Genomic DNA, 13,215 nt, shown 5'->3' on the forward strand with positions numbered 1-13,215 from the left:
CCTCCTCCAATGCAATTCCTCATCAACAACTCTGAGGTTGTTCAAACAGTCCTTAGTCCATTTAACGTGTACTTTGATATTGATAATCAAAGAAAAACTGAGAACGTGAATAACAAACTCAGCAAGGTAAGGGGAAAAGGTGAGCATCTGATTTCAACGTACAACAATTAGACCCAGAGGGGAACTGAAGTACTCTCATTTATTTAGTGGTCTTCCTGATGTGGGACAGAGATATCAGAGCTCCCCCTAAAGATCACTGCATGAAAATGTCAAAGTAAACTGAGCATTAGAGAGAGGTGATGCTATTCATCAAATTACTCAATGCATCAGGCTTTAACTATAGAAAATATTTGTTTATTCCCAGGCTATGCTCACGAGCCGAAAGTACAGATATAAATCCCTGGAGTATGCTCTCAGGAATGGTGGCTAACGATATTTTATGTTAGGTAGTGGTACAAGGAATAGTTAAAATGGTCTAATGCAGAGGTTCTCAAACTGTGGTCTGCGGGCCACCACTGGTCCGTGAGCTCCTTTTGGGTGGTCCGCAGAAAAAGGCTAAAGCTGACAAACATTACACCCAACTTCCCAGAACTTTGCTAAAAAAACCAGGCACATCTGTCGCATTAGAAAGGTAAGACAACTGATATTTAAATACAAATTAATTTAAATACAAGTTGTGTGCTTTGATTTGTAGAACAAAAAATTTTATTAAGTGGTCCGCCGAGACCCTCAGCAATTTTCAAATGGTCTGCGAAAAAAAAAAGTTTGAGAACCACTGGCCTAATGGAATATGCACCTTATGAATTATATAATGAATTCAGGAGAGAGGAAATTGAGCTGACTATGAGGGAGCTCTACCGGGCCTTGGCAAAATCTCCCCAAAAAGGTGACCCATGAGTTGGGACTTCCAGTCTCTCTCGTGTTGCAAGAGAGACTGACCATGCGTTGGCCATGGAGCTGGAACAGAACTGCTAGATCTTGTGATCTGACTTGTACGTTGCAACTTATTCCTTCCACTTTTCTTCTACAGAGCGGTAGTCCATGTCATATATCATGTAGGATGGGGGTTATGTTTGATTTTTTTGGCACATAAAAAACGCCAAAACAATTAAAGTAAAAAAAGACTTTTCAAGCTTAATATTTTTTAGCAAGCACATCAGTAAATCCTTTCAACATAGAAAATGCTCTGACACTTGCACAGGATACTTGGAATCAAATTAGATTGTGAGATATTTAAGGCAGAAGCTCTCTTTGCTTACTATTTGTTGGGATCTAGGAGTTCTCAATATCTCTGGGAAAAAAAACCTGGAAACTTTTATTTAATGCAGTGTAGGTACTCAAGTTTGAAAAGTTTTGGCTTAAACATATGGTATATGCGGGAACAGGTTTTGATGCCCAGGAATGAAATAGGTGTAGTCATGTTCACAGAGGGGCTTTTGATTAAAAAAACCCCAAACAAACAGTCCAGATGTTTTAACAACTCCAGAAAACAATATCTGCTCTGATTTATACAGTTTAGGTTTCTGCTTTCTTTTGAAAGCCTGAATAAATGCTACTCATTCTGTAGCTACAGTACTTCCAGATGATAGCACGAGAACTGGGTTAAAAACCATTAGGCAAAGGTTTTCAAAAGTGACTAATGATTTTGGCTTGCCTGATTTTGGGATTTTAAAGGGCCTTTTTCCCCCCCAGTGGTCATCAAATCAACCCTTATTTTGAAAGGCTCAGTTTGAACTGTTAGAGCATTCACCCTGCTTTATTAATGTGTGTGTACCTGTCAAGTGGAATGACTAGTTTGAACTATCCACCCTCATTTAAAGCTATTTCCTAGATAAGAGAAATCACATGCCTACTATCTCAGCAAATGCTCTTCATTAGCATTCTGCAGAAAATAACTCCTCCATATGGCCTCTCACAAAGATTGACACGGCTCTAATTGGACTGGTAGGTGTTGAGGCTTTGGAAGAAGCCGTGGTCTTTCCATATGGCTTGCCCAAATAAAACAAAAGCTTTGATTGTTTTAGAAAACACACGCTGGTCATCCTCTCAACATGGAAAATTCTCTTCTGCTTCCTCTGGATTACGCTAGGCTGAGATTTAAGGTCCAGAATGAAAAGAGCACATCTGCCCCAATATTCTCTCTCTCTTCTTTTGTGAATTAACACTGCCTCAGTACATTGCATGAGAGTAATCAGTATTAATACCCATTTTAATGGCTGTATAAAGATGTTCTATTCAGATCTGATGACTGTGCACCCAGCACCGTCCCATTAGGCAACATTTTCTAGCAGACAAGGAAAAACCTGTCAACCAAAACCGACAAATATTCTGAACTAAAAAAATGTCAGATGGATAGTCTTCCGTAGCTGTCAGGGTCAGCAGCAGAAGGGGAGTTTAGATCAGAAAATTAGGTTTCTGGATTCTTGCATTTTATTCCTGGCTTTCCAACTGATCCACTGTTACCTTGGAAAGATTACTTCACCCGTGTCTTCCTTGCCTAACACATCTGGAAGACAATGGTAATAAGTCTGATCTATGTCACCTGGGTGTTATATGAGACGGTTTTTCTGGAGGTGCTTGGAGTTCCTTGAAAGAAAGTCATTAAAGAACCATAAAGCTCCAGGATGATCAAATGAGCTTTCTATCTCTACAGTACCTCAGCAAAGGAAATGATGGCTGTATGTCAGTCTGATAATGAGAATGTACCGTATTTGCTCTCACTCTTCCTCCAACCTGTGCACCTATTATCTGTAGTCTGTCGCACGAAGTGACGCTGCCTACTTGGCTAGACAAAAGTTTCAGCTTGGTCCCGTCTCACGTAATGAGAACGGTGAAGAGGGATTCAGGACTTCACATTTTGATTGTTGTCCTGCGTCGGAGTCTCCCAGAGCGGCCTCAACTGATACCAACTAAAGAGTACAGAAAACTTGCAGAGTAGATCAAAGCAAATTCTTATCAGTTGGGAGACAAGAAGGCATGCAGTTGTAAATAAATCGTATCATCAATCTAAAAAAAAAAGAAGTGACAGACAGGAATGGGAAATGCAAGAATCACGTCCAGTGCCCACCAGAGCTCCTTACATTTAAAATGTTCATTACTTCATTTTTTCCTCTTGCATAGAAGGCAGATCAAACACCACTTCCAAGACTGATGCCAATAACCCCAGCTAAGCCAGCTAATAGTCTACATAGCGTAAACCATATTTCTCTGCTTCTCTCTGCTGATCTGATGCTTGGAGAGCTATGTTTAAACTTCAGAGAAAGCTAAACAGACTCTTACCTTTAGGCACTGGAGCAGTCCCAGTTTGCACTATAACATGTGTCAGGCTGAGATTCTAGAGTCGAGAGGTCACTGACCTGGTGTCACTTTTTTGGGAGGCTCCACTGATGCTCCTGAGCACAAAACTGAAAAGCTAGAAACTATGCTTGAGTTGGCTTCTTTGCCATGGTACCTGGAAAGCTACACGGTACCTGGAAAGCTACACTCCCAGTGGTCCCCAAATGCAGCAACTCTCCCGTGCCTCCAGTCCGATTCTCCCACCTGCCTGCCCATACACTCACACCATCCAGTAGTTTTCCTTGTTCGGATTATGAAGCTTGCTTTCACTCAACTCTAGCAGCCCTGATAAGAAGCTGCAGCCCAGGAGGTGACAAAGTTTATGCTGGTTCTTCCTGTGGCTACACTTACCAAGGAAATTGTTTTTATAATCCCTGAATCGGTGTATGAGATAATATACGTTTTGTGTCAGGTTTCACAATCAAGTATCCCAAAGTGGCCCATAAGAGACAATGCTATTGGACACTGAAACCTTTAAATAACTTCAAGATACTGAGTCAACTACCTGTACCATGAAAAGCATCTAACCATCAGAGACCAAATGCTGCAGGTTCACACACTATTTGAAGTGAGACCACAAATACCTGCTTCTCTGTGCATTTTCCAGGTCTCTCTACGATGGAGTCCAGCTTTGATCAAATCTGTTGTTTACGGCTGTCATCCTACCGTTCAACTTTCCTGTTTCAAATCCTCTGGAGTCAGAGAAAGAGCCATCGGTTCTAGAAAAATCACAATGTACCTACTTAAATGTCAGTAGTTCAGGGGGCAGTCAAGGCTCTTTGGAGCATGGTATTTGTGTTTAAGGACTATAGACTTTGCAGCTTATTCCAGTCACATAGTATTTTTTTTATTTTTTTTTTACAGAAGCTATAAAATCCAGGAAATGTGGATTTATGGCCTATAAAAGGCTTAGTTAGAGCTCTGACCTACTAGGTTATGTAACTTTACTTCTTATTGGCCTTGGATGAAATTCCTATTCAAGCAACCCTGTTAAGCTTATTTTGTAGCATTCACTTTACATAGGCAGTGTTAAAAATTCAACAATGTTAATCACTGGGATTATTTCAAAAGGGGTTTTTCTTGGAGGGGAGAAGTTGTAGACTTGTTTTCTTAGGTGCAGTGATTGCTGGAGAAACTCAGTTTTCTCTTCTTAAAAAAGGAGGTTGGATCTACTAGGGAGAAAAATCTTTCTGTGTTCTGCTGACCATAAACACATACCGTTTCAAGTCGGAGATGGAGCAAACTAGTTTCCTCCTCCAGACCCCAAGTCTGTGTCCATGGGAACAGAAAAACCACCCCACCCAGGAACACGCAAGGTGACTACTTTAGGGGTACAGTCTATTAACTCAGAATTCAAGGGCTGGACCCCAAGTGTGGGGGGAAAACATAAAGAAAAAGGGTATTTTATAGAAGAGCGACCACAAGCGAGAGCATTCAGTGCTAACAAAGGAGGTGGAGAGAGAACTGCTCCGGTTGGTGTTAGTGATAGGGCTTGGCTCCCCGTAGGAATGACTACAAGTCTGGCGGCAAGATCTCTCCCCCTGTCCCAAACAGACCCTGCTGATTGACATACCTGGGATACTTGGGTCTGTCCTTGGAGCGCTCTGTTTATGCAACAGGAAAAAAAAATTATTCTCGATATCAGTGAGTGCACGGGGTGCAGTGGTTGGCATGTACCACTAAACTCACATGGCTCCAGGGCTCACCTCTCAGCTGCATTAAAATTAAACGTTACATCATCCCTTCAAGGCCCAGCACAACTTTGCCAGTGTCTAAGTTCAAGTATCTTGATTCTTACTGTCCAGCTTCCATTTTTGATGCCAGCTGTTTCTCCTTAATTAATTTTGCACCTCTCTACAGTGCGGCTCACCCTGAACCTGCTTGCTGCAGTGGTCCAGACACCCCCTGACAAGTCCCATCCCGCCTACAAACTTGCCGTGTTTGAGAGACTTTTTCCTATAGATTTTTTCCTCTGCAAATTGTTTGAATTATTCATGTCCACTATTTCCTTATGCTCGAGTTGCTCATTTCACCCTTCCAGCTTTTGTTTTGAGGCTTGTATTTAGGATGGCTGCTTCTTCCATCAATCATCCAGCCCCCATAGCCTTCCCTCGTTCAAGATCTCCCAGAGTGTTCTCGCTCTGAAATGCCCTCCCTCGGTTCTCCTGCCCAAAAGATTGCAGCTCTTAAGTAACAGCACATAAAAAACTGGGTAATGCAGCACGCAAGTGATTGGCACAGTACAGCTAAGCAGGGAACAGAAGGTTTAAAGTCAGCAACAGATAGAGAAATGGAATAGAAAAGCCTCCATCTAAGTGCTAAGTGCAAGTTACTGCCTATTTGTTTCTTCTGCTTTCAGATCTAAATACCGTTTCAGATGCTTATAGCTCAGCACTTCAGGAAAATGAGGGATGTTCAACTGAACGCAGGTCTTTCAACGTGATTAGAAAAAGGGGTGGGGGGGGGGATGTGTAAGACCAAGGCCTGAATCTATTCCTACTTTTGCTACTAATTTGCTACAAAACCTTGGGCAAGTAACTAATCTGCATGTGCCTCTTTCCCCCACCTCCCATTCTGTAAATTATTCTAAGCCACTTACTGTGAAATGCTTGGAGATCCTGCAAGAGGTATAATACAACTGCCGGACTAACTCACACTTGCACAGAGATCCACAGGCATGAAAACAGCACCCATTAAGGGAGATGACACTATTATCGACTCCAGTGACTGTAGGTACAAGGCCCATCGTACAACTTAGCCCTGTAGTTGGAGCCCAGCTGGGTTTTTTTGGCTGGATGCATGAAGACTGCAATTTTTCTGCAGGCACATGTTGACGGTGTCACCACGAGCACGAGCACGTGCACTAGAGCCCTGGGTCTAATACAAACACGTACCCGAACAGACCATGCGAGCCTCGCATCCTAGCCAAAACAGGTCATACTTTGAATAATCACAAACTGCTTTTGAATGAGCTGCAGACCAAGATTTACATAAATCACTTGGCAGATGGCTTCAAACCAATACATTTGAGAATGTCGCCATCTTTTCACAGATGATTCATGGCTGGAAAGACAGGCAATATTCACTGAATAGATGATTTGTTAACCCTGTTTTCTTTAGATGCATAAGAACTGTAAAGAACTGTCTATCTTGGGTGTAAGTAATACTCCCGACAATTATTGAAACAAAACATACAATATGAACAGAGAGAGGAAAAAGTAAGGAACCACAGCCTAATAAAAAAAGATACACCTCCAATCGAAGCACTGGGCATCTCCCACAGAAAGACAAGTCGCTTCTCAGCCTCTTGTCGGCTCAGATCAAGTGTGCCCTGAAGTTCACTAAACTTAGCCTTAGCATAGGCAGAAAGCATGAAATAGCTGAAGAGCCAAAAGGCTAATGAACAAGGCCTTAAAAAAAAAGTAGCCAAACTGTGGCTTGGCTCATTTGTGCTCTGTGTGCTCAGTAATCATTTTGACCAGTCTTTAAAGCCTGATTTTTTTCTTTTTTGAGCTCAGCCTGGTTGTAGCCTTATAATTTATGCCATCTAGATATTAGCCTAAAGCAACACTGTGCAACCAGTAAGAGCAATCCTGCATCCAACTGCTTTGGGCACAAAGAGAGCTGGAAAGTCTGTTTTAATCTGGTAGTGGCTTGGAAGTGAATTGCTGTTTCATTGGCAATATAAGCTGAGCCAGTGCTATTGAACTTCCTTTAAGGGCTGGAGATATTTCTTTAGGAGCCACTCTGATTTAATTCTCCCTTTCCTTTATCTCATCTGAGATTACACCTTACAGCACTTTAAAAAAAAAAGGCACAAAACTGGAACACTTCCTACATGAAAGTGTCACTGTTAAGCTAAAATATGACTCCCAGTTCAGGTGGAGGCTTGTTAAAATCTATTCTTTGCTCCATAAATTCCCTCCACACTTCCTATTTTAGTGTTTGAAAATCCTTTGCATCTTTTCTGAGCTGGGCAACTAAAAGCAAGGGCAACATTTGCTGCCCTGATCTCCTTGGTGGAAGCCCTGCAAAGGCAGCCCTGAGAAGACTCCTCAGAAGCAGCTGGTAGTGGTCAAAGCTATGCAGACCCTTTCGGAGCAAGACGGGGGAGACTGGCAGCAGGACAGAGCCCCTGGGGCAAACACCTAATGTGAATATGCTGCGCTTGCTCAAAATGCCATTTGCAACAGTGGGATCTGGCCCAGTAAAATGCCAGGCTAATGGATTCGTGCAGGGTTGTGCAAAGACACCCAAGTAAAGCCAAGGCCATTGCATGGTTGAGAGGGCAGGCTGTGAACGTGCAACCAGACCGGTGAGGGGGAAGCCTATGTGCACAAAGCCTGCCTGCTGTTTGCTTTGCTGACGCTGCGGGCTGGCGGCTTGTTCAGCTGGTCAGGCTGCAGGGTGTATTTTAAATGAATAACATGCCAGATTTTGCAAACAGGACAGGGCAGAGGTGGGGAGAGAAGGTGGCAGGAAGAGGAGGAGGAAGGGAAAGGCCAATCCTGATTTTCACCCTGTAATGTCATAGCAATTTGTGCAGATTGGTGCCAATCTGGGACTCGGGTTCCCATTATGCAAACACATGAGAGAGAGGCCCAGGGAGAAAAAAAAACAAGGTAAAATTTACGGCTTGAAATCGGCCAAAATTCAAAGTGGGGCTTTCCTCATCTAGATCGGCGGGCCGTAGTGACATGGCTACGCTAATTCCCAGACTTCCCTTGAAAGGCAAATTCCCCATACAGGTAAAGTGCTCTGTCGAGCTGGAGAGGTGATGAAAACTACTTGGAAGGGCATCGGTTTCTGTCAACTAGCTTAGCCTTTTTTGCTCGAGTTTCCTCCCCTCCCCCTCCTTAATGAGAGCCCAGTTATAGCCCAAGGGGCATTTCATGGTTTTCACTATACGAACCTCAGTAGTTGGAGCAAGGAAATGGGCGGTTGGATTTCTCAGCGACAGCACTGACAGGCTGTGCCCCACGGTATAGGCATGTCACAGCCGGTGCCGCAGGAATAGAGGCTGCAAAGAGTCAGCTACAGGATCTGCACTGCCAGCCATTTGAACAGAAACTCGCAGGGAGAGCGAAGGAAATGGCTGACTCTCCATTCACCGCTCGCTGCAGCGATTAAACCATGACTTTAACCCAAAGTCGACATTTTTTACTTTATTACAGATCAAGGTTGCTATGGTGAACTGACCTTTTAAGCACCCTGAAAAGTTCAGCAATTTGGCTGAAAAGCAACTCCTCAACGCTGCTTGCAAAAGCCAGTCATCTGACTTGCTATTTCAAGCTGGCAGCAGGGCAATTTCGCAGCATGCGTTCAACTCAGAAGGCAGCAAAACCCTGCTGCCCTCCCCCACTCCTGACCACCGAGCCATTCCCCCGCACGCTCGTATTTTATAGCCATATTCTTGTTTGTGCGAGTGCCGGGTGCACACTTGTTGTTGTGACACCGACTGTGCAGGCTATGAACTCCGTCGGATTTGAACGTGTTACACTGACAGAAAACAAGGTGCTGTAATTGCTGGTGTTCAATGAGGATAGAAACCCCAAGCTGAATCCAAATAGTCCCTAATCGCCTTCATCCCCTCCTGAGCTGCACTTGTGTCAGGGCACACAACTCCCCCCCCCAGTATAACCCTTAATGTTGCCTTTAAGGCAGAACACGGACATGACGTATGCAAAATCAATCTTACTGCCCCTCATACATCCACTCATGTAATATTGTTGGCCACCAGCAGTCACTTGGCTTTGTGCAAGCTAATCCAAGAAGGGACCCCCAAAACCACCCTGAGCTTTGGAGGAGGGTTGATGCAAAGTTTTGCGGCGTCTGGGGTTTGGGTCAGACCCATCACCAAGTTATTTATAGAAATGAAGGCTTATTTTTTTTCTCAGGATTAGATTTAAGTGGCCAGGAAATTTTCAACCAAAGATGTTTTTCATCAGAAAATGCCAAGTTAAAAAGAACAATATGTCCGCAGAAGCATACTGGTTTTGATAACATTTTAAATGAGAGGGTTTCTTTAGTCCTAGACAACCTCACCCCACTCAAGAATAATGAGTGATCCAAGGAGTAAGGTAATGGCTGGGATGTAGGCACCTGAGGACAAGTCTCTGTTTTCCTGATTCAGAAAAGGGACTTGAGCCCAAATCTTCTCTTCCATGTGAGGGCCCCTCCCAAGGAACTGCTGGCCACTCCATAGATTCATAGATGTTAGGGTCGGAAGGGACCTCAATAGATCATCGAGTCCGATCCCCTGCATAGGCAGGAAAGAGCGCTGGGTCTAGATGACCCCAGCTAGATGCATATCCAAACATCCAGGGTGTTTCTATATCATGCTTTTTTTTTTTTTACTCCATAAAAGCCTTCCAAATACCATATGTCTCACCTACAGCACTCACCTTTTCCCCAAAAGCCAGATAATGGAATTTGGAAAGTGCATTATATGTGGGCATTTACGATGAGGGCAGGGTCTGCTGCTTACTAAGTGACACCAAAATTAAACTCTGCAGCCATCCGCTGGGAGAAGAACAACGAGCAGGCTCGGTTCCCTGGCTGCTGCTACTGTTACTTGCTACAAGGAAACGGGTTTTCTTCCTTCATTCTGCCTTTCAAAAACAAAATGCATATTACATTCCAGGGCATGTTATAGGTGAGAAAATACAGCATCTCGTTTTCATCTTCCTGTGCAACAAAAGCAAGTCATAAATCCTCTTTTTTCCACCCACAAACCAGAAATCTTGATTCCCAGCAAAACCTAGTCAAAAAACCGGTAAGCAGAGTTACCCTGGATGTGCACTACAGCCATGTCCACATGAGCATGGACGTTTGTTTCTCCGGGGACAAGTAGCAGTAGCACACCTTGTGCCATGGCTACTTGTCCCCAGGGAGTGCCTGTGCTACGTGCCCTCTGGAGAGCGGCAGGTTACCCCAGGTGGGGTAGGGGAGGCTGGGGCCAGCAACTGTGCTGGCCCCAGCAGCCTTACCTGGGGTCCTCAGGTTGCTGCAGCTGTTGTGATCCTGCTGCTCGGAGCCTGGCCTGCAGCTGGAGTGTGGCTCCAGCTGCCCATGCTCCAGGTTTGGGAGCTGCACATTGCCCTATGTGCGCTGCCCCACTTTTTTTTACACAAGCTTTTTGACTCTGGGATCTCCCAGGGTTAAAAACCCCCACCGCACTGCTATGTTGCCTGAATGTATGGCGTGTGGCCCCATAGACGGGTCTGCAGAGCCACATACCACACTGCCATGCTCATCTGGATACAGCCTATGGGGCTTCTTGTCAAGACAGGTGGTGAAACTATTTGAAAAGCATTTGAATCTGCTTCTGTGGAAAAAACAGACACCCTCCCCACTTTCTGACAGGTTTCCCATCATCTTCCCCGTGATATTATTCCAGCCCTAGCACTGTGTGCACCGAGAGGTGCCCAGAGTAAGAAGATATCCTGAGCCCCCACACTGTGTGCAGACTTGGGCTCTCCTCCTGGCAGCAGCACTCAGAAGGGAGAGGTCCGAGGTAGCTCCAGTTCCCAGGCTGGGTGCTCCCAGGCTGCAGTCGCTGATCGTCAACGTATAATGCATGCAAGCAATGGATTGTGACCTGGGGAATCATCCTCTGCCTTAAGGTCTGATGTTCTATTTTAAGAGGCCCATCACCTTAGAAAAATGCGGTCGTCACCTTAAAGTTTGCTTGGGCAGTTTGGAAAAAGGACAGTTATACAACCTTGCCCAGCTACTCATATCCCAGCTCCTTCCTCTCCCGTCTTTAGTGAGGCAGCATCATCTAAGTGGCAGGGCACAGAAATGGGAATTGGAAAGCTGGCTTTCTTCCCAGCACTGGCACTGGTGCTTCCTTTCCTTAGAAATTGCTTCACTTCTTTCCATTTCCATTCCCTGCCTGTCAAATGGGAATGACGCTACTTACCAGCTTGCATAAAGACTCTGGAATCTCATGTAGAAAGAAGTCCCCATTTTTCCATTCCCTTTGGACTTCTGCATAGACCCCCCTTTTTAAAAACATGTGAGAACTTTTTGCTAGTGAGCACCCACTCAAAGCAGTATTTGAAAGCTGAGTCAACCCTACTCTAATGATTTTGTGTATGATGTTCAATTCACCTCTCCTGCGACTCAGGGCTTTTCATTATCTATTGGGCAATTTTGACAAGAATTCAATTTTCCCCTGCCCACACACACATCCTGCTGTTCTCTCTTCAAAAACACCACTTATCTGCCAAGAAAAGCCCTCTGCATCTAGTCCCCTTCAGTCAGCCTGTAACAATGCTGCCCCAGGCTGTTCCTGATGGATTTACTCCTGGGCAACTTGGCATTTGAATCTTCTCTCACCGACTCTGCAAGGCCATACCTAGATATGCTAATAACAAAAGTGCTGCCGCCCTGGAAAGGCTCTGCCTCAGAGCTGCATTCAGCATCTCCCTCTGGGTTTCTATGTAACAGATTTTTCTCCAACCCTCCCCAGGGAACTTGTCACAGCCAAAAACACTACTGAAAATTGTAGAGAGGGACAGTAAATGTTTGTTTAAATAAAGTTCAGGGAAACTACAGATTAATTCCACTGGCTGCTTGGAGTTTCCAGTCCAGCTCCCACAGCAATACTGCATAGGCGGAGAAGGACCCGAAAGAGGTGGAGCTCTGCAAAGTGGCAGTATCTGGCAAAGAGACTGGCACTGCCAGCAGGCCAAAGGGTCAGCTCCCTGAACCCAGACATCAAAATGTCTAAGTGCTTTGAAAATCTTATCGCCCCTTCAAAGCCAAATGTATCTTCTCCTACCAAAAGTTGCTAGAGGGAAGCAAGTGCTAACATACCCCTTGTCCTGCAATGCTTCTTCATCATTGCTGGCCCACTGCAACCTGAACAGTGGACAGACTGCATGACTGGAGGTGGTGGAAGAAGGCCTGACAAGCAGCAACGTTTTGCAGAAGGGAAGGACCAGATGGAGCTAAGAAGCTGACTCAGTTCCAGGACAGTGTAAGCTTGACGTCATTGCTCAACCTAGAAATTAAGGCAGTTTTCAAAAAGCAATGGTAAGAGACATTTAATTAAAGGCTGCTTATAATGTAAGAATATCAGGATTGGAATAGCATCTATGGGTGTAGACAGATGAAGACATCCTCTGGTGTCATTCACCTCAGGTTTGTATCGCAGGGCCTCAACACTGGCAGGAGCATAGATGACGCATCAGGGGTGCATGGGGGGCATGTGCCCCTCCAAATTTCTGCACAGCAGGGATGGGGGCAGTAGCAGCAGCACGGAGTTGTGCCCTCCCACGGTCAACACTTACAAGTCATCACTAGGCAGGAGAATAGATAGCAGCACAATTGTAGTTACACAAATTGCTATGGGGGGTGGAAGCAGACAGATGAAACCTAAACCGCTGTTACTTAGATCAGGAAGGTTTTACCCCCAATTCCTTCAAGGCTCATTCTCTGCAGGATTAAGCAAAGCTACCCTGGTTTAAGGGTTGTGTCATCTTTCCACTAGTACTTTTACACTTTGGTAATGCTGATTAGATTGGTTTAAAAGTTTCATCACCCGCTTCTTATGAGTGACAGTCTGGCTCGACTCTGACTGTGCCCCTTGGTAGCAGATACTTCTCACTCTCGTTTTCATGAGGCCATGTACATCTTAGACAATTAATACATCCTTGGAATTTAAATAGAAATGCAGAGGCAATAAGCAGCGTGCTGAGGGTGATGGGCAGCCAGGAAACGTCTTCAGCTGAGTGTTGCAACCCCACAACATGAATTATTTTTTTATTTTTTTTATTTTTAACAAACTTTTGTTAAACTATAGATGAGCTCTGCTACCTTCCAAGTGTACAATCATTTTTTTCCTGCCCCATCTAAAAAGCTAAGCAGGAA

The 13,215-nt window shown here is 44.6% G+C and overlaps 1 long non-coding RNA gene across 1 annotated transcript; it reads right to left on the reverse strand.

The window, feature by feature from the left end:
• Positions 1 to 202: 202 nt before the first annotated feature.
• LOC112549604 lies at positions 203 to 4,979 on the reverse strand. The gene is made up of 3 exons (XR_003093095.1): positions 4,910 to 4,979; positions 3,921 to 4,055; positions 203 to 3,006 (listed from the first exon to the last, which is right to left on the reverse strand). It is a non-coding gene; the product is annotated as an uncharacterized LOC112549604 (long non-coding RNA).
• Between the last annotated feature and the right edge of the window lie 8,236 nt (positions 4,980 to 13,215).

Source organism: Alligator sinensis, unplaced genomic scaffold, assembly GCF_000455745.1.
Source record: "Alligator sinensis unplaced genomic scaffold, ASM45574v1 scaffold876_1, whole genome shotgun sequence".
In the NCBI taxonomy this organism is placed as follows: domain Eukaryota; kingdom Metazoa; phylum Chordata; order Crocodylia; family Alligatoridae; genus Alligator; species Alligator sinensis.